This window comes from Bos grunniens, chromosome 19, assembly GCF_055505025.1.
Source record: "Bos grunniens cultivar Pamir isolate PY7600 chromosome 19, Bosgru_T2T1.0, whole genome shotgun sequence".
Taxonomy (NCBI): domain Eukaryota; kingdom Metazoa; phylum Chordata; class Mammalia; order Artiodactyla; family Bovidae; genus Bos; species Bos grunniens.
Window position 1 is genome coordinate 48,609,684 of NC_141183.1, and position 27,252 is coordinate 48,636,935.

The 27,252-nt window shown below is 41.3% G+C and overlaps 1 protein-coding gene and 1 long non-coding RNA gene across 4 annotated transcripts in view; one reads left to right on the forward strand and one right to left on the reverse strand.

Moving 5' to 3' along the window:
- The window catches only part of SLFN12 (schlafen family member 12), a 44,867-nt gene extending 23,063 nt beyond the window's left edge, over positions 1–21,804 (reverse strand). For both annotated transcript variants that reach the window (XM_086360318.1, XM_086360317.1), the window contains exon 1: positions 21,667–21,804. The gene's annotated coding sequence lies outside the window, so the exon portion shown is untranslated. The remainder of the gene's footprint in view (positions 1–21,666) is intronic.
- A 381-nt stretch (positions 21,805–22,185) lies between these two features.
- LOC147352564 (uncharacterized) lies at positions 22,186–24,477 on the forward strand. Of its 2 annotated transcripts, none has more exons than XR_015148258.1 (3): positions 22,186–22,326; positions 22,564–22,665; positions 23,560–24,477. It is a non-coding gene; the product is annotated as an uncharacterized LOC147352564 (long non-coding RNA). The 2 variants fall into 2 exon arrangements; XR_015148259.1 differs by having other exon boundaries at positions 22,196–22,326; positions 22,435–22,665.
- The last annotated feature ends 2,775 nt before the right edge of the window (positions 24,478–27,252 follow it).

Genomic DNA, 27,252 nt, shown 5'->3' on the forward strand with positions numbered 1-27,252 from the left:
TACATGCCTTTTTTTTTAAATTTCCCATGTGGATGTTCAGTAGTTCTACCATTTGTTGAAAAGACTATGTTTACTCCATTGTATTGCCTTTGCTCTTCTGTCAAAGATCAGCTGGCCATATTGATGCACGTCTATTTCTGAGTTCTCTATTCTGTTTCACTGATCTCTTTCTATTCTTGCGTCAGTACCATGCTGCCTGAACCAGTGTAGTTTTATTGAAGTTAAAGTACTTTCTTGAAGTTGGGGAGTATCAGTCCTCCGACTTTGTTCTTCTCCTTTAATATTGTGTTGACTATTTGAGGTTCTGTTTTTCTCTCCATATAAACTATAGAATCAGTTTTTTGGTATCCACAAAGTAACTTGCTGGGATTTTGATTGGGGTTGCATTGAATCTTATAGATCAAGTTGGGAAGAACCGAGATTGTGACAATATGAAACCTATTCACAGATATGGAATCTCTATTTAGCTCTACTTTGATTTCTTGCATCACTGTTGTGTGGTTTCCCTTACGTATCTTTTACATATTTTTAACGATTTATACCTAAGTATTTCATTTTGGGTGGTGCTAATGTAGGTGGTATTGTGTTTTTAATTTCAAATTCCACTGTTCATTGCAAATATATAAGAAAATGACTGATGTTTGTATATTAACCTTGTATCCTGAAAACTTGCTATAACTGTTTATAGTTTCAGTAGTTTTTATTATTTATTCTTTCAATTTTATACATAAATGATTGTCATCTGTGAACAGGTACAATTTTATTTCTTCTTCCCAATCTGTATACTTTTATTCTTTCTTTTTTTATTATTTTAGTAAGGACATCCAATATAATGTTGAAAAAAAGTAGTGAGAGGGGATATCTTTACCTCAACTTAATTTTGGTGGGAAAACTTCAAATTTCTCACCATTAAGTAGGGTGTTAGCTGTAGGTTTTTTTGTAGGTCTTCTTTATCAATTTGAGGAAATTCCCCTCTATTCCTAGCTTGCAGAGAGTTTTTTAATCATAAATGGGTGTTGGGACTTTTTTTTAACTATGTGTCTCAAACCCAGAGGATTTGATGAAGAGTTTATTTTTTAATACTGTTATTTATTTTTGGCTGTGCTGGGTCTTCATTGCTGTGTGGGCATTTCTCTAGTTGCGGCGAGCGGGGGCTACTCTTTAGTTGCAGGGTGCATGTTTCTCATTGCAATGGCTTCTCTCGTTGCAGAGCACGGGTCCTAGGGCACTCAGGCTTCAGTACTTGCAGCTCCCAGCCTCTAGAGCACAGGCGCGACAGTCGTGGTGCATGGGCTTAGCTGCTCTGCAGCATGTGGGATCTTCCCAGATCAGGGATCGAACCTGTGTCTCTTGCATTGGCAGGCAAATTCTTCACCACTGGGAGCCACCAGGGAAACCTTATAAATAACATTTTAAAATGATGACAATCTGTCTTAAATTCATTCCAATTTAACTTCAGTCAAATAGAAAAACTCTACCTCTTTATAACTCCTCCCTCCCTCACTTTATGTTACTGATGTCACAAACTGTATCTTTATATACTATGTACTGATAACTTAGATTTATATTACTTATGCATTTTTCTTTTAAATTCTGTAGAAAATAAAAAGTTACAAACCAAAATTATAATAATACTTTTGTAGTATTTGTCTACATATTTTCTTTTACCAATAACTGTTATTAGAATTACTGTCTAACATCCTTGCACTTTAACTTGAAGAATTCCCTTCAGCATTCCCTTTATGGCCAGTGTAGTGGAAACAAATTCCTCTAGCTTTTGTTTGGGACTATCTTAATTTCTCCTTTATTTTTAAAAGACAGTTTTTCCAGAGATAGAATTTTCAGTTGACGGTGTTTTTTTTTTTTTTTTTTTTTTTTTTAACATTTTAAATATATATCATCCCACTGCCTTCTAGCCTCCGAGGTTTTCTGCTGAGAAACTAGCTATTAATCTTACTGTAGATCCCTTGTGATATGACAAGTTGCTTCTCTCTTGCTACTTTCAAGATTCACTTTGCCTTTGATAGCTTGATCATAAGATGTCTTGGTGTGAATCTCTTTGGGTTTATCCTACTTGGGAGTTTATTGTGTGAGTTTCTTCTGTAGATTCACATATTTCACCAAATTTAGGAAGTTTTCAGTCATTATTTATTCAAATAATCTCTCTTCTCCTTCTGGATTCCCATAATGTGTATTGCTCTGTGTCATAATATCCCACAAATCCCCAAAGCTTTGTTTGCTTCTTTTCATTCTTTTCTTTCTGCTCTTCGACCTGGATAATCTCAATTGTCCTGTCTTAAAATTCATTGATTTTTTTTTATGCCTTCTCAAGTCTACTGTTGAATTCCTCTACTTTTTAAATTCAGTTATTGTATTTTTCAGCTCCAGATTTGTCTTCTTTTTTTTATTTTAAAATTTTTTGCTTAAAATTTTTTTTTAATTTTTATTTTATTTTTTAACTTTACAATATTGTATTGGTTTTGCCATATATCAAAATGAATCCACCACAGGTATACATGTGTTCCCCATCCCGAACCCTCCTCCCTCCTCCCTCCCCATACCATCTCTCTGGGTCGTCCCAGTGTACCAGCCCCAAGCATCCAGTATCGTGCATCGAACCTGGACTGGCGACTCATTTCATATATTATATTATACATGTTTCAATGCCATTCTCCCAAATCATCCCACCCTCTCCCTCTCCCACAGAGTCCAAAAGACTGATCTATACATCAGTGTCTCTTTTGCTGTCTCGTACACAGGGTTATTGTTACCATCTTTCTAAATTCCATATATATGTGCTAGTATACTGTATTGGTGTTTTTCTTTCTGGCTTACTTCACTCTGTATAATAGGCTCCAGTTTCATCCACCTCATTAGAACTGATTCAGATGTATTCTTTTTAACGGCTGAGTAATACTCCATTGTGTATATGTACCACAGCTTTCTTATCCATTCATCTACTTTGACAAAGGAGGCAAGAATATACAATGGATTAAAGACAATCTCTTTAACAAGTGGTGCTGGGAAAACTGGTCAACCACTTGTAAAAGAATGAAACTAGAGCACTTTCTAACACCATATACAAAAATAAACTCAAAATGGATTAAAGATCTAAACGTAAGGCTAGAAACTATAAAACTCCTAGAGGAGAACATAGGCAAAACACTCTCCGACATACATCACAGCAGGATCCTCTATGATCCACCTCCCAGAATATTGGAAATAAAAGCAAAAATAAACAAATGGGACCTAATTAAACTTAAAAGCTTCTGTACAACAAAGGAAATTATAAGCAAGGTGAAAAGACAGCCTTCAGAATGGGAGAAAATAATAGCAAATGAAGCAACTGACAAACAACTAATCTCAAAAATTGTCTTCTTTTTATAATTTCTATTATTTTTGTTGATATTCCTACTTTGTAAATATGCTGTTTGCCTGATTTATTTAGTTCTTTGTCCATTTTTTCCTTTAGCTCTTTGAGCATACTTAATCTAGTTGTTTTAAAGCCTTCATCTAGTATATCTAATATCTGAGTTTCCTCAGGGAAAAGTTCTGCCAATCTACCTTCTTATTTTGCATGGGCCATGTTTTCCTGTTTCTCTGTATGCCTTACAAGTTTTTGTTGAAAATCAGATATCTGAAAAAACAGCCCCCTCTCCCAGTCTTTGCAGACTGCCTCTGTGCCAGGGCAGTCTTTCACTGATTAGCTGAGCATGGTCTGAGCATAGTGAGTCTGTCTCCCATGAGAGGTTAAGAAATTCTCAGGTCTTTTACTGATCACAAGTCCTACCTGAGCTTTATTCAATTTCTCCATATACATAGTTGCTTTGCAATACCTTCATTTCCCCAAAATCTCACCCCAGCTCCTTCTCCAGGCTTTAGATGGTTATTGTATGTCTTCAACTGTAATTTTTCGTCCTAGACATCTGTATGTTTATAATCTCCTTGAAGATTTCACAAAGAGTGGCTGCCACTTTTTCCCACCTGGGGTCTGAATGAGGCGATATGGACACCATCCCTCAGGCAGTCTTTAAGACGGGTTATAATATCACAAGTAAGGCCTGTTCTGGCACCACCATGTCAAGGAGGGAAGTGGGAACTGAGTTCCTACCTCATCCATACCAAGATCTTGCCAAGCCAGGGAGAGTTTGAGCCAAGGGCAAGCAAAAATGTCATGCAATTTCCTACAGTTTTGAATGTTGTGTTTTCTTGATATATCCACTTGACTACCTTTGACCACTTACTATTGTTCAGTTCAGTTCAGTTCAGTTCAGTCACTCAGTCATGTCTGACTCTTTGCGACCCTATGAACCGCAGCACACCAGGCCTCCCTGTCCATCACCAACTCCCAGAGTCCAACCAAACCCATGTCCATTGAGTTGGTGATGCCATCCAACCATCTCATCCTCTGTCATCCCCTTCTCTTCCTGCCTTCAATCTTTCCCAGCATCAGGGTCTTTTCCAATGAGTCAGTTCTTCATATCAGGTAGCCAAGGTACTGGAGTTTCAGCTTCAGCATCAGTCCTTCCAATGAACACCCAGGACTGATCTCCTTTAGGATGGACTGGTTGGATCTCCCTGCACTCCAAGGGACTCTCAAGAGTCTTCTCCAACACCACAGTTCAAAAGCATCAATTCTTCTGCACTCAGCTTTCTTTATAGTCCAACTCTCACATCCATACATGACCACTGGGAAAACCATAGCCTTGACTAGATGGACCTTTGTTGGCAAAGTAATGTCTCTGCTTTTTAATATGCTGTCTAGGCTGGTCATAACTTTCCTTCCAAGGAGTAAGCATCTTTTAATTTCATGGCTGCAATCACCATCTGCAGTGATTTTGGAGCCCAGACTATTGAGTCATCTGGTTTCTTGGTTTTTTTATTTTTTCCTATGTTTTCATGGGGAGTCAAAGCTTCCTTATCCACCTTTTTGCTGACATCATTCCTGTAATCATTTCTTTTAAAAAAAATTACTTATTCTGTTTATTTGGCCATGCCAGATCTTAGTTGCAGCATGTGGCATCTTCCTTGTGGCATGTGGGATCTTTCAATTGTGGCATGCAAACTCTTAGTTGCAGCATGTGAGATTTTAGTTCCCTGACCAAGGATCAAACCTAGGCCCCCTGCATTGGGAACACCGAGTCTCAGTTACTGGACAATCAGGGAAGTCTTTCCTCCTGCTATCATTTCTTAATACTGAATCTGACTTGAAATATTTTGTTTAAGATTTGTATTTATGATCATGAATGAGATTGTCCAAAAATTGTCCTTTCTCATATTATTGTTGACAGATGTTGGTGTCAAGGTTATAGTTCAGTTCAGTTGCTCAGTCATGTCTGACTCTTTGTGACCCCATGGACTGCAGCACGCTAGGGTTTCCTGTCCATCACCAACTCCTGGAGCTTGCTCAAACTCATGACCATTGAGTCAGTGATGCCATCCAATGATCTCACCCTCTGTTCCCTTCTCCTCCTGCCGTCTATCTTTCCCAGAATCAGGGTCTTTTCCAATGAGGCAGTTCTTCGCATCAGGTAGCCAAAGTATTGGAATTTTAACTTCAGCATCCATCCTTCCAATGAATATTCAGGATTGATTTCCTTTAGGATTGTCTGGTTTGATCTCCTTGCAGTCCAAGGGACTCTCAAGAGGTGTCTCCAACACCACAGTTCGTAAACATCAGTTCTTCAGTGCTCAGCTTTGTTTATGGTCCAACTGTAATATCCATTCATGACTACTGGAAAAAATCATAGTTTTGACTATATGGACCATTGTCAATAAAATAATGTCTCTGCTTTTTAATATGCTGTCTGGGTTTGTTATAGCTTTTCTTCCAACAAGCAAGCATCTTTTAATTTTATGGCTGCAGTCACCATTTGCAGTGATTTTGGAGCCCAAGAAAATAAAGTCTGTCACTGTTTGCATTGTTTCCCCATCTATTTGCCATGAAGTGATCGGACTGGATGCCAAGATATTGGTTTTTTGAATGTTGAGTTTTAAGCCAGCTTTTTCACTCTCCTCTTTCACTTTCTTCAAGAGGCTCTTTAATTCTTCTCTTTCTGCCATAAGGGTGGTGTCATTTGCGTACCTGAGGTTGTTGATATTTCTCCCAGCAATCTTGATTCCAGCTTGTGCTTCATCCAGCCCAGCGTTTCTCATGATGTACTCTGCATGTAAGTTAAATAAGCAGGGTGACAATATACAGCCTTGACATACTCCTTTCCCAATTTGGAATCAGTTCATTGTTTCATGTCTGGTTCCAACTGTTGCTTCTTGACGTGCATACAGATTTCTCAGGAGGCAGGTGTGGTGGTCTGATATTCCCAACTCTTGAAGAATTTTCCACAATTTGTTGTGATCCACACGGTCAAAGGTTTTGGCATAGTCAATAAAGCAGAAGTGGATGTTTTTCTGGAACTCTCTTGCTTTATCTATGATCCAACAGATGTTGGCAATTTCTCTGGTTCCTCTGCCTTTTCTAAATCCAGCTTGAACATCTGGAAGTCCTTGGTTCACATACTTTTGAAGCCTCACTGGGAGAATTTTGAGCATTACGTTGCTAGTGTGTGAGATGAGTGCAATTTTGTGGTAGTTTGAACATTCTTTGGCATTGCCTTTCTTAGGGATTGGAATGAAAATTGATCTTTTCCAGTCCTGTGGCCACAGCTGAGTTTTCCAACTTTGCTGGCATATTGAGTGCAGTATTTTAACAGCATCATCTTTTAGTATTTGAAATAGCTCAGCTGGAATTTCATCACCTCCACTAACTTTGTTCGTAGGGATGCTTCCTAAAGGCCCACTTGACTCTGTATTCCAGGATGTCTGGCTCTAGGTAGTGATCACATCATCGTGGTTTTCTGGGTCATTAAGATCTTTTTTGAATAGTTATAGTAGCTACATAATATAAATTAGAGATGTAAGCTGTTTTTCTGTTCTTTTAACGCTTTACCCAGTATGATGAGCTTTTTCCAATGGAAGAGTTTGTACAGTCTGGTCCATACTAAACTTGACAAACAGTTTTGAATCTTGTTTTTCCAGTGTAATAATATGTTATATCTAATCATTTTTGTAAAGTAATGATTAGCTATTTTTAAAAACCTTACTAACTGCTTCATAACTTCATATATATTATTAGCATAGTATTATTTATTTTTCTACAGCTGGGAATGGAAATTGCTTTTTTAAAGATTTTTTTGGGGGGTGGATGTGGAACATTTTTAAAGTCTTTATTGAATTTGTTACAATATTGCTTCTGTTTTATGTTTTGCTTTTTTTGGCCACGAGGCATGTTGTATCTTAGCTCTCCAACCAGAAATTGAACCTACACCCCCTGCATTGAAAGGCAAAGTCTTAACCACTGGACCACTAAGGAAGTACCTTGAAGTTGCTTTTAATTGTTCAATAAATTATACTAGGATCATAGATCAGTTATACTGAGGCTTGGATAGGCTAATTACACCTTCTACTTTGCAGTGAGTCTAAGAGTCTCCTGACAAAGTACTTCAATTCAGTATACAAATATGGTTCAAACGTATGTAAAGACTTTTTAGGATGGGGAATGGAGACCAGAACAGAAAATCAGCAATTTCTCTTCTGTGGTAGAAATGGAGGAAATGGAGGATTTTTCCCTAGGGGAAAAATCATGTTAAGTGAAGAAAGTGTCTAGATCTGTGGAAATAAAGGTTGGCTCTAAAACATGAGGTTACACTTGGTCTTAGGTGCATAAATAAGTGAAAATTATAAAACTCCATGTAAGTAGATGAAGTATATACAGACACAGAGATTTCTAAAAGTTGAATCAGTAGATCCAGTGATGAAATATTTCAAGATCTAAATATATATTGTCAAATGGTTTCCTGAAGAATGGTATAAGATTTTTTTTTTTTAGTGAAAAAATATAGTGTTTATTAGGAGGAAAATAAACAGGCACATGCATGGGCAGACAGACTCAGAGAGTCACACCCTCATGGTAGTCTGAATCACTTATATGGAGATCTTTTTGTGTGAATAAGGTGTGAAAGAAAGGCATAGTGGAGGGTTCTACATGGGACAGAGAGATTGAAAGACCCTTTGGGCTCCTGCACCGTCAGAAATCGTGTTTCCACCAGGCCCCAGTGGACAGCGTCAGCTGTCACTCAAGCATTATTTGAACCTGCATGACCTGGGGGATCCTTAAGCTGAGGGTGGCCCTTGTCACTCAATTTGAGGGGACCCATAAGGCAGTGAGCAGACTGAGTTTATGCTCTGCATGTCTTGAATAGAAAGCAAAGCAGAAAGCAAGAGGAAAAGGACAAGAGCAAAAGTCAGGGGCCTCAAGCTGCAGCTGGGCGAAGGCTGCAGTTTACCTTGAATTCCTGGGTTTCTGCACCAAATATGATCTCGGGTGGCCTCGGCCTACAGCAGCTTTAAGCAGGATTTCAGTTCCCAGCCAGAGACTGAAGTCACGCCACGGCAATGAGAGCACTGAAACCCAGCCACTAGACCACCAGGGACCAGTGGCTAGTGACAAGGCCCTGGCCCATCAACTATGAATAAATGAATTTCCAAGAGAAATGGGAAGTAGTGAAACAAGTAAAGCATTTATTAAGGGGCAAAAGAGCGCATGGGAATAGGCACATACAGACAGACTCAGAGACAGAGTTGTCCAGATTTTTCTTTAGCAACTTCATCTCCGGGATGATTACTGGGCTCTGCCCTGTACCTTTTGGAGGGAGAAGGCTGTGGTTCCAAGTCTACTGGAAGGCAGCACCATTTCCTCAGGGTTGTCCCAAAACTCAGAGCTGAAGCAGATGGCTTTCTAAGAGCTGAGGACCCAGTAATCCATTCAAATAGGACTCCTCGGCCCAGGTGCCAAGAAGAAAAGCTTTTGAACATGACCCTGAAGGAAGGAGTGAGTGAAAGTGAAAGTCACTCAGTCGTGTCTGACTCTGCCACCCCATGGACTATACAGTCCATGGAATTCTCCAGGCCAGAATACTGGAGTGGGCAGCCCTTCCCTTCTCCAGGAGATCTTCCCAACCTAGGGATCGAACCCAGGTCTCCCACATTGCAGATGGATTCTTCACCAGCTGAGCTACTGGGGAAGCCCTGAGGAAGGAACATTTCCCCCAAAGAGACACTAACAGAGTAAATATCCTCTCTTGGTAGATAAACAACGATAAGGCCAGCTAAACAAAGTCATTTAATTATAACCCTTAGGGAGGCGGTCCTAAGATGGCAGAGGAGTAGGATGGGGAGACCACTTTCTCCCCCACAAATTCATCAAAAGAATATTTAAACGCTGAGTAAATTCCACAGAACAACTTCTGAATGCCGGCAGAGGACATCAGGCACCCAGAAAAGCAGCCCATTGTCTTTGAAAAGAGGTAGGAAAAAATATAAAAGACAAAAAAAGAGACAAAAGAGGTAGGGATGGAGCTCTGTCCCGGGAAGGGAGTCTTAAAAAGAGAGAAGTTTCCAAACACCAGGAAACACTCACTGCTGAGTCTGTGGCGAGACTTGGAAGCACAGAGGGCAACATAACAGGGAGGAAAAATAAATAAATAATTAAAACTCACAGATTACGAGCCCAGCGGTAACTCCCCCAGTGGAGAAGCAGTGCAGACGCCTGCATCCGCCACTAGCAGGTGGGGGCTGGGCAGAGAGGTGTGGGCTGCATTGGTTAGAGTAAGGATCAGGCCTGAATGCCCCGAGGGTAATCAGAGCCAACTAACTTGGGCTAGCAAACCAGACTGTGGGATAGATACCACGTGAAAAGCTCTAACCTAAGACACTGCCAGGACCACACAGAGAACAAAGGACTGAACAGAGATAGCCGGCTGCAGACCATCCCCTCCGGTGACAGGCAGCCAGAGCCGGAAGGGGGCAATCGCAGCCCCAGAGAGACATTATCTATAAAACTGCAAGCAGGCTTCTTTGCTAACTAAGACTTCTTGAGATTCTGGACAGTTGTTATCCACCTGAGAAGGTGCGCCAGTTGTACACCCAGAAAACCAAGCAGCAGGGACGGGAGAGGCGATAAGTCACAGCGACTGCGCTCGCCAAACACCTCATCACCTGAGCTGCTCGGACCTGGGAAGGGCACAAAACGCAGGCCAAACGGAGTCTGCGCCTCTGAGGACTACCCAAGTGCCTGAACCTGAGCGGCTTAGACCTGGGAGGTGCATGCAGCCCAGGGCTGGCCTCGGACAGTTCCCGGAGGAGCAACCTAGAGCCTGAGCTGTGTGGGCAGAGAGGGCACACGTGCCGTGAGCCGGGGCAGGCCCAGTGTGGCCAAGACACTGTGAGCACACGCCAGTGTTATTTGTTTGCAGCGTCCCTCCCTCCCCACAGCGCCACGGAACAAGTGAGCCTTAAAAAAGTGTCTACCACTGCCCTCCTTGTGTCAGGGCAGAAATCAGACACTGAAGAGACCAGCAAACAGAAGAAGCTAAAACAGAGGGAACCGCCTTGGAAGTGACAGGTGCAATAGATTAAAACCCTGTAGTTAGTACCGACTACATAGGAAGGGGCCTATAGATCTTGAGAAATATAAGCCGGACCAAGGAACTATCCAAAAATGAACTGACCCCACAGTGCCCACAACAACACCAGAGAAAGTCCTAGATATATTTTTACTATCATTTTTTTAAACTTTTAAAAATTTTTAAGTCCTCTATTACTCCTTTAATTTTCATTTTTATAACCTATTACTTAAAAAAAAAGACCCTATTTTTTAAAGCAAACTTCATATATATATTTTTTTAATAATTTTTGTGACTTTGTTTTTTTTTCCTTCTTCTTCTTCTTCTTTTCTTTAATATTGTATTTTTGAAAATCCAATCTCTACTCCAGATTTTTAATCTTTGCTTTTTGGTATTTGTTATCAATTTTGTACCTTTAAGAACCCAATCTTCAGTACCCATTTTTACTTGGGAGTGAGATTACTGGCTTCATTGCTCTCTTCTCCTTTGGATTCTCCTTTTTCTCCACCAGGTCACCTCTGTCTCCTCCCTCCCCCTTCTCTTCTCTACCCAACTCTGTGAATCTCTGTGTGTTCCAGACGGTGGAGAACACTTCAGTTCAGTTCAGTTCAGTTGCTCAGTTGTGTCTGACTTTTTGCGACCCCATGAATCACAGCACACCAGGCCTCCCTGTCCATCACCAACTTCAAGAGTTCACTCAGACTCACATCCATCGAGTCAGTGATGTCATCCAGCCATCTCATCCTCTGTTGTCCCCTTCTCCTCCTGTCCCCAATCCCTCCCAGCATCAGACTCTTTTCCAATGAGTCAACTCTTCACATGAGGTGGCCAAAGTACTGGAGTTTCAGCTTTAGCATCATTCCTTCCAAAGAAATCCCAGGGCTGATCTCCTTCAGAACGGACTGGTTGGATCTTCTTGCAGTCCAAGGGACTCTCAAGAGTCTTCTCCAACACCGCAGTTCAAAAGCATCAATTCTTCGGTGCTCAGCCTTCTTCACAGTCCAACTCTCACATCCACACATGACCACTGGAAAAACCATAGCCTTGACTAGACAGACCTTTGTTGGCAAAGTAATGTCTCTGCTTTTCAATATGCTATCTAGGTTGGTCATAACTTTCCTTCCAAGGAGTAAGCATCTTTTAATTTCATGGCTGCAGTCACCATCTGCAGTGATTTTGGAGCCCCCAAAAATAAAGTCTGACACAGTTTCCACTGTTTCCCCATCTATTTCCCATGAAGTGGTGGGACCAGATGCCATGATCTTCATTTTCTGAATGTTGAGCTTTAAGCCAACTTTTTCACTCTCCTCTTTCACTTTCATCAAGAGGCTTTTGAGTTCCTCTTCACTTTCTGCCATAAGGGTGGTGTCATCTGCATATCTGAGGTTATTGATATTTCTTCCAGCAATCTTGATTCCAGCCTGTGCTTCTTCCAGTCCAGCATTTCTCATGATGTACTCTGCATAGAAGTTAAATAAGCAGGGTGACAATATACAGCCTTGACGAACTCCTTTTCCTATTTGGAACCAGTCTGTTGTTCCATGTCCAGTTCTAACTGTTGTTTCCTGACCTGCATACAGATTTCTCAAGAGGCAGGTCAGGTGGTCTGGTATTCCCATCTTTCAGAATTTTCCACAGTTTATTGTGATCCACACAATCAAAGCTTTGACATAGTCAATAAAGCAGAAATAGATGTTTTTCTGGAACTCTCTTGCTTTTTCCGTGATCCAGAGGATGTTGGCAATTTGATCTCTGGTTCCTCTGCCTTTTTTAAAACTAGCTTGAACATCAGGAAGTTCACAGTTCACGTATTGCTGAAGCCTGGCTTGGAGAATTTTGAGCATTACTTTACTAGCATGTGAGATGAGTGCAACTGTGCGGTAGTTTGAGCATTCTTTGGCATTGCCTTTCTTGGGATTGGAATGAAAACTGACCTTTTCCAGTCCTGTGGCCACTGCTGAGTTTTCCAAATTTGCTGGTATATTGAGTGCAGCACTTTCACAGCATCGTCTTTCAGGATTTGAAATGGCTCAACTGGAATTCCATCACCTCCACTAGCTTTGTTTGTAGTGATGCTTTCTAAGGCCCACTTGACTTCACATTCCAGGATGTCTGGCTCTAGGTCAGTGATCACATCATCGTGATTATCTGGGTTGTGAAGATCTTTTTTGTACAGTTCTTCTGTGTATTCTCTCCTTTTCATTACCCCCTTTTATCCTCCTGGCCACCTCTGTCTCCTTCCTCCCTCTTCTCTTCTCTGTATAACTCCGTGAATGTCTCTGAGAGGTCCAGACTGTGGAGCACACATAAGGAAGTGATTACTGGCTAGCTTGCTCTCTCCTCTTTTGATTCCACCTCATCTCATTTGGGTCACCTCTAACTCCCTCCTCCCTCTTCTCTTCTCCATGTAACGCTGGGAACCTCTCTGGGTGTCCCTCACTGTGGAGAAACTTTTCACCTTTAACCTAGATGTTTTATCAGCGGTGCTGTATAGAAAGAAAAGTCTTCAGACTACTGTAAAAATAAGACCGAAACCCATAAGCAGGAGGCTTAAGTCCAAATCCTGAGAACATCAGAGAACTCCTGACTCCACGGAACATTAATCGATAGGAGCTCATCAAACGTCTCCACACCTACACTGAAACCAAGCACCACCCAGGGGACAACAAGTTCCAGAGCAAGACATACCACGCAAATTCTCCAGCAACACAGGAACACAGCCCTGAGCTTCAATATACAGGCTACCCAAAGTTACTCCCAAACCACTGACATCTCATAACTCATTACTGGACACTTCATTGCACTCCAGAGAGAAGAAATCCAGCTCCACACACCAGAACACTGACACAAGCTTCCCTAACCAAGAAACCTTGACAAGCCACCAATACAACCTCACCCACAGTGAGGAAACTCCATAATAAAGAGAACTCCACAAACTGCCAGAATATAGAAAGGCCACCCCAAACGCAGCAACATAAACAAGATGAATAGACAGAGGAATACCCAGCAGGTAAAGGAACAGGATAAATGCCCACCAAACCAAACAAAAGAGGAAGACATAGGGAATCTACCTGATAAAGAATTCCAAATAATGATAGTGAAAATGATCCAAAATCTTGAAATAAAAATGGAATCACAGATAAATAGCCTGGAGACAAGGATTGAGAAGATGCAAGAAAGGTTTAACAAGGACCTAGAAGAAATAAAAAAGTCAATATATAATGAATAATGCAATAAATGAGATCAAAAACACTCTGGAGGCAACAAATAGTAGAATAATGGAGGCAGAAGATAGGATTAGTGAAGTAGAAGACAGAACAGTAGAAATAAATGAATCAGAGAGGAAAAAAGAAAAATGAATTAAAAGAAATGAGGACAATCTCAGAGACCTCCAGAACAATATTAAATGCTCCAACATTCGAAACATAGGAGTCCCAGAAGAAGACAAAAAGAAAGACCATGAGAAAATACTTGAGGAGATAATAGATGAAAACTTCCCTAAAATGGGGAAGGAAATAATCACCCAAATCCAAGAAACCTAGAGAGTCCCAAACAGGATAAACCCAAGGCGAAACACCCCAAGACACATATTAATCAAATTAACAAAGATCAAACACAAAGAACAAATATTAAAAGCAGCAAGGGAAAAACAATAAATAACACATAAGAGGATTCCCATAAGGATAACAGCTGATCTTTCAATAGAAACTCTTCAGGCCAGGAAGGAAAGGCAAAACATACTTAAAGTGATGAAAGAAAATAACCTACAGCCCAGATTACTGTACCCAGCAAGGATCTTATTCAAACATGAAGGAGAAATCAAAAGCTTTATAGACAAGCAAAAGCTGAGAGAATTCAGCACCACCAAACCAGCTCTCCAACAAATGCTAAAGGATATTCTCTAGACAGAAAACACAAAAAGGGTGTATAAACTCGAACCCAAAATGATAAAGTAAATGACAACAGGATCATACTTATCAATAATTACCTTAAATGTAAATGGGTTGAATGCCCCAACCAAAAGACAAAGACTGGCTGAATGGATACAAAAACAAGACCCTTATATATGTTGTCTACAAGAGACCCACCTCAAAACAAGGGACACATACAGACTGAAAGTGAAGGGCTGGAAAAAGATATTCCATGCAAATAGAGACCAAAAGAAAGCAGGAGTAGCAATATTCATATCAGACAAAATAGACTTTAAAACAAAGCCTTTGAAAAGAGACAAAGAAGGACACTACATAATGATCTAAGGATCAATCCAAGAAGAAGATATAACAATTATAAATATATATGCAACCAACATAGGAGCACGGCAATATGTAAGACAAATGCTAACAAGTATGAAAGGGGAAATTAACAATAACACAATAATAGGGGGAGACTTTAATACCCCACTCACACCTATGGATAGATCAACTAAACAGAAAATTAACAAAGAAACACAAACTTTAAATGATACAATAGACCAGTTAGACCTAATTGATATCTATAGGACATTTCACCCCAAAACAATGAATTACACCTTTTTCTCAAGCATACACAGAACCTTCTCCAGAATAGATGACATCCTGGGCCATAAATCTAGCCTTGGTAAATTCAAAAAAATTGAAATCATTCTAAGCATCTTTTCTGACCATAATGCAGTAAGATTAGATCTCAATTATAGGAGAAAAACTATTAAAAATTCCAACATATGGAGGCTGAACAACACGCTTGTGAATAACCAACAAATAACAGAAGAAATCAAAAAGAAATCAAAATATGCATAGAAACTAATGAAAACACAACAACCCAAAACCTGTGGGACACTGTAAAAGCAGTGCTAAGGGGAAAGTTCATAGCAATATAGGCATACCTCAAGAAACAAGAAAAAATTCAAATAAATAACCTAACTCTACACCTAAAGCAACTAGAAGAGGAAGAAATGAAGAACCCCAGGGTTAGTAGAAGGAAAGAAATCTTAAAAATTAGGGCAGAAATATATGAAAAAGAAACAAAAGAGACCATAGCAAAAATCAGCAAAGCCAAAAGCTGGTTCTTTGAAAGGATAAATAAAATTAACAAACCATTAGCCAGACTCATCAAGAAACAAAGGGAGAAAAATCAAATCAATAAAATTAGAAATGAAAATGGAGAGATCACAACAGACAACACAGAAATATAAAGGATCATAAGAGACTACTATCAGCAATTATATGCCAATAAAATGGACAACGTGGAAGGAATGGATAAATTCTTAGAAAAGTACAACTTTCCAAAACAGAACCAGGAAGAAATAGAAAATCTTAACAGACCCATCACAAGCACGGAAATTGAAACTGTAATCAGAAATCTTCCAGCAAACAAAAGCCCAGGTCCAGACAGCTTCACAGCTGAATTCTACCAAAAATTTAGAGAAGAGCTAACACCTATCCTACTCAAACTCTTCCAGAAAATTGCAGAGGAAGGTAAACTTCCACACCCATTCTATGAGGCCACCATCACCCTAAAACCAAAACCTGACAAAGATGCCACAAAAAAAGAAAACTACAGGTCAATATCACTGATAAACATATATGCAAAAATCCTTAACAAAATTCTAGCAATCAGAATCCAACAACACATTAAAAAGATCATACACCATGACCAAGTGGGCTTTATCCCAGGGATGCAAGGATTCTTCAATATCTGCAAATCAATCAATGTAATTCACTACATTAACAAATTGAAAAATAAAAGTCATATGATTATCTCAACAGATGCAGAGAAAGCCTTTGACAAAATTCAACATCCATTTATGATAAAAACTCTCCAGAAAGCAGGAATAGAAGGAACATACCCCAACATAATAAAAGCTATATATGACAAACCCACAGCAAACATTATCCTCAATGGTGAAAAATTGAAAGCATTTCCCCTAAAGTCAGGAACAAGACAAGGGTGCCAACTTTCACCACTACTATTCAACATAGTTCTGGAAGTTTTGGCCACAGCAATCAGAGCAGAAAAAGAAATAAAAGGAATCCAAACTGGAAAAGAATAAGTAAAACTCTCGCTGTTTGTAGATGACATGATCCTCTACATAGAAAACCCTAAAGACTCCACCAGAAAATTACTAGAGCTAATCAATGAATATAGTAAAGTTGCAGGATATAAAATCAACACACAGAAATCCCTTGCATTCCTATACGCTAATAATGAGAAAATAGAGAAATTAAGGAAACAATTCCATTCACCATTGCAACAAAAAGAATAAAATACTTAGGAATATATCTACCTAAAGAAACTAAAGACCTATATATAGAAAACTATAAAACACTGGTGAAAGAAATCAAAGAGGACACTAATAGATGGAGAAATATACCACGTTCATGGATCAGAAGAATCAATATAGTGAAAATGAGGATACTACCCAAAGAAATCTATAGATTCAATGAAATCCCTATCAAGCTACCAACGGTATTCTTCACAGAGCTAGAACAAATAATTTCACAATTTGTATGGAAATACAAAAAACCTTGAATAGCCAAAGCAATCTTGAGAAAGAAGAATCAACTTTCCTGACTTCAGGCTCTACTACAAAGCCACAGTCATCAAGACAGTATGGTACTGGCACAAAGACAGAAATATAGATCAATGGAACAAAATAGAAAGCCCAGAGATAAACCCACGCACCTATGGTTACCTTATCTTTGACAAAGGAGGCAAGAATATACAATGGAGAAAAGACAATCTCTTTAACAAGTGGTGCTGGGAAAACTGGTCAACCACTTGTAAAAGAATGAAACTAGAACACTTTCTAATATCATACACAAAAATAAACTCAAAATGGATTAAAGATCTAAAAGTAAGACCAGAAACTATAAAACTCTTAGAGGAGAACACAGGCAAAACACTATCCGACATAAATCACAGCAGGATCCTCTATGACCCACCTCCCAGAATATTGGAAATAAAAGCCAAAATAAACAAATGGGACCTAATCAAAATTAAAAGCTTCTGCACAACAAAAGAAACTATAAGCAAGGTGAAAAGACAGCCTTCAGAACGAGAGAAAATAATAGCAAATGAAGCAACTGACAAACAACAAATCTCAAAAATATACAAGTAACTCCTGCAGCTCAATTCCAGAAAAATAAACAACCCAATCAAAAACTGGGCCAAAGAACTAGACATTTCTCCAAAGAAGACATACAGATGGCTAACAAACACATGAAAAAATGCTCAACATCACTCATTATCAGAGAAATGCAAATCAAAACCACTATGAGGTACCATTTCACGCCAGTCAGAATGGCTGTGATCCAAAAGTCTACAAGCAATAAATGCTGGAGATGGTGTGGAGAAAAGGGAACCCTCTTACACTGTTGGTGGGAATGCAAACTAGTACAGCCCCTATGGAGAACAGTGTGGAGATACCTTAAAAAACTGGAAATAGAACTGCCTTATGACCCAGCAATCCCACTGCTGGGCATACACACTGAGGAAACCAGAACTGAAAGAGACACGTGTACCCCAATATTCATCGCAGCACTGTTTCTAATAGCCAGGACGTGGAAGCAACCTAGATGTCCATCAGCAGATGAATGGATAAGAAAGCTGTGGTACATATACACAATGGAATATTACTCAACCATTAAAAAGAATACATTCGAATCAGTTCTAATGAGGTGGATGAAACTGGAGCCTATTATACAGAGTGAAGTAAGCCAGAAAGAAAAACACCAATACAGAATACTAATGCACATATATGGAATTTAGAAAGATGGTAACGATAACCCTGTATGCGAGACAGCAAAAGAGACAGAGATGTATAGAACAGTCTTTTAGACTCTGTGGGAGAGGGAGAGGGTGGGATGATTTGGGAGAATGGCATTGAAACATGTATAATATCATATAAGAAATGAATCGCCAGTCCAGGTTCGATGCAGGATACAGGATGCTTGGGGCTGGTGCAATGGGATGACCCAGAGGGATGGTATGGGGAGGGAGGTGGGAGCGGGGTTCAGGATTGGGAACATGTGTACACCCGTGGTGGATTCATGTTGATGTATGGCAAAACCAATACAATATTGTAAAGTAATTAGCCTCCAATTAAAATAAATAAATTAAAATTAAAAAAATAAAGTCATTCTCAAAAGTGAAAAAAATAATTATAACCCTTAATAAAATTCTTAATGTTGCATAAACAGATAACCAGCAAAGACCTACTGTATTTGTATGTACAGGGAACTCTGCTCAATATTCTGTAATAACCTAAATGGGAAAAGAATTTGAAAAAGAATAGATACATGCATAAGGGAGTCACTTTGCTGTACACCTGAAACTAACACAATATTGTCAATTAATTATACTCAAATATAAAATAAAATTTTTTAAATAAAATCATTAAAATAAATTAATAAAAAGAAAAGAGCAGAGAGAGATACGTATGCTTGCCATCCTATGCTTTCTCCATAATATTGCAGTACAACTAGTATTCTTTAGACCCAGTTTCTTCGTATTTCTTAGACATGAGGGCTGCCTCAAACACAGGTCCACATTTCCTGCTGACCTGACAGAAAAGATTCTTCATCTCTATCCCAAAGGGAGAATCAGTTCTACTCATGCCCAAGAACAGAGTCCCAGTCCTAGTATCTTCTGTAATACAAGCCCTGCCAAGAAGTCCCTGCCTCCCAGTCTTCTTGTAGCTTCTGCATCTAGAGTCCTCTCACCTTTCCTCCCAACCTTAACACCCTCTGCATCAGGCCCTACCACTGGTGAATCCTTCTGGCTCACTCACCATATGTACTGTCTCACCCCCAAAGTGCTTAAGGAGGATGCCTTCTCATCCTGCTGGGCAACCGGGAACCCACGGAAGCTGGAACTGAGACACCACATAGAGAAAGGACCCAGGGCTTGTGGGTGAGCATGACATCCTGGCTGTGCCAGTCCAACTCTGTAACTATGGAGAACTTTCTACAGTTCAAAACCACTGCCTTTAGGTGGTGGAACACAGTCCTTAAATGTGCTGGGAACTGAAGCCTACCAAATCCCTGCTGCTGCTGCTGCTGCTGCTGCTAAGTCGCTTCAGTCGTGTCCGACTCTGTACGACCCCATAGACGGCAGCCCACCAGGCTCCCCCATCCCTGGGATTCTCCAGGCAAGAACACTGGAGTGGGTTGCCATTTCCTTCTCCAATGCATGAAAGTGAAAAGTGAAAGTGAAGTCGCTCAGCCGTGTCCGACTCTTAGCGACCCCATGGACTACAGGCTACCAGGCTCCTCCATCCATGGGATTTTCCAGGCAAAAGTACTAGAGTGGGTTGCCATTGCCTTCTCCGACCAAATCCCTAACAGCCTAAAAATCATTGACCTCACCTGGAACCTTGGATCTAGTTTTACAGGTGAGTCGTTTTTTAAATCTTCCACACTTCAGACTTGGGGGGAAATTCTATCTGACCTGAATTGGGGATTTAACCTGAGTTGTTGGCTATTTTTAATGGGCAATGGGATGGCATTCACATCTCCTTAGTTATGCCAGAATGCAGGTTGGTGGTAACTGCACAGAAAGGTGGGCCAGAAGTGACAGGAACTAACTCCTGAGAAATAAAAACCAAGGTACCAAGTACACACACATACACATACACACACACACACACAAATCACAGAACACAAGCATATGGTGCATTCTTTGGGCTTCTCCTTTAGCACTTTGCATTTAGTTTAAAAGGGTGTAGTTCTTCTTCTCCCCACTCCCTTTTAGATTATAAACTCTGGCAAAGCACTAAGGGCTTGGTTTCTCTTTCTGGATTTAGAAGACAGTTCACCAAGTGACTGCCAGCCACATTTTTAACCCACAGAACCCTAACTCCCCTTATGCCTGATGTGTCCCTTGCCCTTCCTCCCTCCCAGTGATATGCTGCTGCTAAGACCCCAACTTTCTCTCCCTAGGCCCATGCAGGGGAAGACGTCCAGCCCTGACCTCAAGCTCCCAAGTGTCCGGATCCCAAGTCCTTAACAATCTGTAGGTTTTTGGTAGACTGTTGCTACGGAGAGAGAGAGAGAAGGCAATGGCAACCCACTCCAGTACTCTTGCCTGGAGAATCCCAGGGACGGGGGAGCCTTGTAGGCTGCTGTCTTTGGTGTCACACAGAGTCGGACACGACTGAAGTGACTTAGCAGCCTCAGCAGCTAACGAGATAGGAGTCACGGAGCCAAGACTCAGACGCGAGGAAACACCGGGCCGGGGTCTGCCCAGGAGCGGGCTGGGTGGGGTTGTGCCGCTTTGGGCAGTAATGAGAGTAACAGGTAGCCCGTGGACTAGACCAGGTACCTGTCCGAGGTCTGTTAGGCCCGGGGCAGGAGTCGGGGGTGGGGTAGGGTAGGGTGGGGCACAGCAGGAAGTGAGCTGCTGGCCAGCGAGGGAAGTTTCACATGCTGCTCCCCATCACTCGAATTACTGCCCAAATCACACCCCCTCACCCCACCCCCATCCCCACCACGGTGGTGGCAAAATTGTCTTTCTGTAAAAGAAAGGCGCCAAAAAAGGTTGGGGGCTGCTCGATTAGACTTAGGATAAGAAGCTGAGGTTCAAATATGTGGCAGTAGTGAAAGTGAAAGTTGCTCAGTCATATCTGTCTCTTTGCCACCCCATGGACTACACAGTCCATGGAATTTTCAGGCCAGAATACTGGAGTGGGTAGCCTATCCCTTCTCCAGGGGATCTTCCCAACCCAGGGATGGAACCCAGGCCTCCATAGTGAAGTCGCTCAGTCGTATCCGACTCTTTGCGATCCCATGGACTGTAGCCTACCAGGCTTTTCAGTCCATGGGATTTTCGGATTTTCCAGGCAAGAGTACTGGAGTGGATTGCCATTTCCTTCCCCAGGGATCTTCCCGACCCAGGGATCGAACCCAGGTGTCCTACATTGTAGGCAGACACTTTACCCTCTGAGCCACCAGGGAAGCCCGGCCTCCATAAGGGAAGCTCAAGAATACTGGAGTGAGTACCCTATCCCTTCTCCAGGGGATCTTCCCAGCCCAAGGATCGAACCCAGGTCTCCACAGGGGAAGCTCAAGAATACTGGAGTGGGTAGCCTATCCCTGCTCCAGGGGATTTTCCCAACCCAGGAATCGAGGGGTCTCCTGCATTGCAGGCGGATTCTTTACCAACTGAGCCACCAGGGAAGCCCGTTTGGCAACTGCGGGGGCGGGGGGCGGGGAGGGAGCGACAAACTTACCCAGGTGCGCTGCTCAGAAGTTTCCAGGATCCTTGTCCCCAGTTTGAAAGGCGAGCTGGTAAACGCTGGCACATCCAGCCAATGGTGACGACGCTGCCTCCGCCCCTCGAAACTTAGCGAGCGAAGCGCCTGGGCTTTAAACACGTGATTGTCTGGGTGGTGGCCGGAGATTTCTCCTTCTGTGCCTGCTTATCTGTACTTTCTAAGATATTCTGCACGACAGGTCTAAAAGAAGGAAGCTCACTTAAAGAAACAAAGAAAACGAAACGGGCGAGGTCCGCTTTCTTCCGGGCTCGGCGTCTCCATCAGCCAGCCAGCGGCCCTTCCCGCCTGTTAGCGCGGCAGCCAATCAGCTTGTCAGGCAGTGTCCCCCACGCGCCGGGAGCCACCCTGAGCGTTTGCTCGACTGTCCTTTATTTGGCTCATCACAGCCGAAGGGGTATCAGGCTTTCTACTCGGGACTCTTTCCAGCTGTACTCGCCTCGTTCCAACCGCACCGGTGTCCCCTGGACTTAAAGCCCAGTCGCCGCTGGGGACCGGGTAAGAGCCGTCTGTGCACCTAAACGAGGGTGGCGCGAAGATCCGGAGGCAGATTCGGACACACTCCCCGATCATGTGGGATGATCGGTCCGGAGCCAGCTCCATTGGCTTCTCTCAAAGGTATACGATTTTCTTGATACTTTTCTTAGGCCCGCTTTTTTATGGTAATTATGGTAATAGACGTTTCTGCAGCTCAGCCGGTCTAAGACCTGTGATCCGAACCCTCAGACTTTGAAACTCTCGGAAGCCGCGTTTTAAAACCGGGAGAGAGAGAGAGATGAAGGAGACGGCGGGAAGAAGGGAGGGAGGGAGGAATGCCTAAGGAACCCCCGAGTTAGTGGCGTCTCCTACCATCAGCCGCAGACTGAACCTTCGGAGGATTCCAACCCCAACCTTCAAGCCAGTTGAAAATGAATGGAACAACATATCCCCTGTCCGGATTCCAGGCTCTCAGGATCTGTGAGTATGGTTATTTTATGCAACTGAGTTTGGGGATAATTTGTTATGCACCTTAGTAAGGAACAATAGTATGTGTGTTCTTCTCGGGCTTCTTTTCCTAGTTTTCTAAACACTTTCCAACGTTTGCTATTTTCAGACTTTTTTTTCTTTTTTCATTTGTGCTGCAAATATCTGTAGATCCATTTGGAGACAATGACATCTCTGAGATTACAGTTTCTGTAATCTGTAATCTATAATCCCCAACTTCCTCTCCCTACGCTCTTTAAGGCCCTTCCCAGTCCAAGCAGGGAAACACGTCCAGCCCTGACCTGATACATGATACATGATATATCCTATACTTAATTACATTTTCTTTAATGTCTCACAATAAAGTTACATACAATTTTCCTGAAGGATCTCGCACCTTTTTTCAGATAGTCCTATGTCCCTAATTTTTGAGGCAGTTTTAGATAGTATCTTTAAAAAATAATTTTGGGGGACATCCCTGGTGGCACAGTGGCTAAGAATCCGCCTGCCAGTGCAGGGGACAATCCTTGGTCTGGGAAGATCCCACATGCCACAGAGCAACTAAGCCTTTGGGCCACAACTGTGGAGCCTGCGCTGGAGTTGCAACCATGGAGCAGGCTTGCCTAGAGCCCCATGCTCTGCAACTAGAGAAGCCACCGCAATGAGAAGACTGTGCATCCAATGAAAAGTAGCCCCCTACTTGCCTTAACTAGAGAAAAACATGTGTGCGACAACAAAGACCCAGCACAGTCAAAAATAAATTGAAAAATTTTTTCTATGTTTGATAATATAAGTACAATTACTTTACATGCATAGATTTCTGCAACCAGAAAATTGACACACTTCCTTATTATTCTAATGATTTTTCTGCACTTTTTAAAAACATAGGCTTCCCTGATGGCTCAGTGGTAAAGTATCCACCTTGCAATGCAATGGACACAGCTTCAATCCCTGGCCTGGGAAGATCCCACATGCCTCGAAGGAACTAAGCCCACACACCACAACTACTGAGCCTGTATTCCAGAGCCCACATGCCGCAATTACTGAAGCCTGTGGATTTTGGAGCCGCAACTACTGAAGCCTGTGGATTTTGGAGCCCATGTTCCACAACAAGAGAAGCCACCGCAACGAGAAGCCCTCGGCGCTGCAATGAGAGAGTAACCCCTGCTCACTGCAACTAGAGAAAGTCCATGCAGCAACAAAGACCCAGTACAGACAAAAATAAATAAATAAAACATAGTCAATCAGGGAATTCCCTGGAGATCCAGTGGTTAGGACTCAGTGGTTTCATTTATTGCTAAGGCCCAGGTTCAATCCCTAGTTTGGAAACTAAGACCCTGCAAGCCAAGCAACTCAGCTAAAACACCAAAAGAACCCAGGAAACAATAGTCAGTCTTTTCAGTACCTATTTTCTATTTTTCCTGCTCAACTGGATTAGCTAGAATCTCTTGGGAAGCAGTGAATAAGTGTTGATAGTAGGCACTCTTCCTATGTTCACTATCTTAAGGGGATATCTCAGTAGTTTCTCAGCATGAAAACTATTTGCTGTGTGTTTTCTCATAAACTCTTTTTATCACTTCCCAAAAGTTTGGTCATAGTTCTAATTTGCTAAGAGGCTTTATCACGAAAGAATATCCAAAATTTATTAGAAGACTTCTCATCTATTCAGCTGATCCTATGATTTTTCTCATTGATTTTCTAGTGCTAAAATGAACATTAAATCCCTCATTTAGATACAGTGCTGTGTGTCAACTATATCTCAGTAAAACTAGAAGAAAAAAATAAATGAATTCCTGATTCAAATCACCTTGGCCATGATGTATTATCATTTTTAGATATTGTTGGATTTGGTTTGCTAAAATTTTATTTAGAATTTTTTTCTTCTAGACATTGAGTGATGATGATCTGCAATTTTCCTCTCAGATTTTACTTGTCCAACTGATTATCAAGATTATGCTAACCAGTGTTCATAGCAGCAATATGTACAATAGCCAAGAGGTAGAAGCAGCCTAAGTATCCCATCGATAGATGGATGGATAAAGAAAATGTGGCATATATATATATATATATATGAATACTACTCACCCATTTTTAAAAAAGGATGAAATAATGCCATTTGCAGCAACATGGATGGACCTAGAGATTATCATATTAAGTGAAGTCAGACAGAGAAAGACAAATATATGACATCACTTATATGTGGAATCTAAAAAGTTAATACATGTAAACTTGTCTACAAAACAGAAACAGGCTCATAGACATAGAAAGCAATGTTACAGTTTCCAAAGAGGAAGTGGATAGAAGAGGGATAAATTAGGAGTTGGAGATTAATTACACACTTCTATATATAAAGGGGCTTTCCCGATAGCTCAGTTGGTAATCTGCCTGCAATGCAGGAGACCCTGGTTCGATTCCTGGGTTGGGAAGACCCGCTGGAGAAGGGATAGGCTACCCACTCCAGTATTCTTCGGCTTCCCTTGTGGCTCAGCTGGCAAAGAATTTACCCACAGTGAGGGAGACCTGGGTTCGATCCCTGGGTTGGGAAGATCCCCTGGAGAAGGGAAAGGCTACCCACTCCAGTATTCTGGCCTAGAGAATTCCATGGACTGTATAGTCCATGGGGTCGCAAAGAGTGGGACATGACTGAGTGAGTTTCACCTTCACTTTCTATATCTAAAATAGATAAACAACCTGGACCTACTGCATAAGCACAAGAAACTACATTCAATGTATATAATAGAAAAGAATATGAAAAACAATATATATACATATATAAATATACAGCTTCAGTATTCTTGCCTGGAGAATCCCCATGGACAGAGGAGCCTGGAGAGCTACAGTCCATGGTGTTGCAAAGAGTCCAAAGAGGAAATGGGTAGGAGAGGGATAAATTAGGAGTTGGGGATTAATTTCACATTCCTATATATAAAATAGATAAACAACACAACCGAGCGACTAAGCACAACACGCATACATATACGTATATAACTGAATCAATTTGCTGTACAGAAGAAACTAGCACAACATTGTAAACCAACTATACTTCAATTAAAACAAGAGAAATGTAAATCCAGGAAATTGTTAGAAGAAATATGCAAAATAAAGGGATTTAAAAACAAGAGTATGCTAGCATCATAAAGTTATTTAGGCAGGGTTTCCTCTTCTGTTCTTGTGGGTAGTTTGTGTAATACTGAAACTCTCTTCTTTAAACTTGTATTTTAGAACTTGCTGTGATAGAGTTACTAAGCTTTTCTGAGTTTTTCCAGTGTATGCATGTGTGTGTGCTAAGTTGCTTCAGTTGTGTCTAACTCTTTGTGACCCCATGAACTGGGGAACTAGAGAACCATTCCAAATTAAAGGAGATTAAGAAACACAAATATAATGTGTGTTCCTAGATTGTATCCCAGACCAGATTTTTTTCTTTTGCCATAAAATTCAAATAAGGTCTATAGATTAGGTCATAGTAGTGTATCAGTTTTAATTTACTGGTTTTGATTATTGTACTGTGAATGTCCTTATTCTTAAGAAATAACCACCAAAGTACTAGTGAAAAATGAAAGTGTTAGTCGCTCAGTGTCTGACTTTGTGACCCCATGGACTGTAGCCTGCCAGGCTCCTCTGTCCATGGAATTCTCCAGGCAAGAATATTGGAGTGGGTTGCCATTCCCTTCTCCAAGGGATCTTCCAGACCCAGTGATTGAACTCAGGTCTCCTGCTTTGCAGGTGGATTCTTTACTGTTTGAGCCATGAGGGAAGGAGTACTATGTCTGCAACTTACTCTCAAATATTTCAGGGGAAAAAAAAATGGCAGTAGAGGAGGATAAGGAGAAAAAAGCCATCAGGATAACCTGTGGTCAAAGGACTCTGGGCACAGTGCTATCTAATATCTAATTAAAAATATTTCCCTCTCACTCTAAGCAAGTCTTTACTATGTTTTGCTAAAATCAGGGTCTGATATTTCATGTAACTTGGGAAACGGAGGAAGAGATCTTTTTCTTCTTGGGATACAGAGCAGCATGGAAGGGGCAGAGCCTGCAAGAGTTGTTGGGTCAATCAAGGAAGTAACCAGCAGAAGTCTTGACATAGCAGTTCAGAGCAAAAAGTGAGAGGAGAGGACTAGATGAGATCTGAGGAGCATGGAAGCATTTCTGGCACTCTCAGAAATCTTAATGCAAGGAAACTAGAGAAAGACCAAATTTTCTGTATTTACACATAATGAGAGCTCAGACAATATCAGTTGGGTCTTAAAAATCTCAATGTCACTGATAACTAGAGAACTTATGGTCATTCAGATTGCAAATGGGTGGGGTTTTTCCTGCTAAAAAGAAAAGAAATTGAACAAAGCATTTTGAGCCTCCCTCCGTTCCCCGTGTGTTGATGGCAGAAGAAAGAAAAAGCGTAAAAACAGGTGCTGTAGAATTTTTGGTTATATAGATTCTCCAGTGTAGAAAGGCAACTGTATCCTGGTCTTTAGAACTACGTGAAACACACTGTAAATGCGGTTGCTGCCATGAATCACAGAATAGATCAGAAGTATATTTGGGTAAGGCCATTTGCAGCGACATGGATGGACCTAGAGAG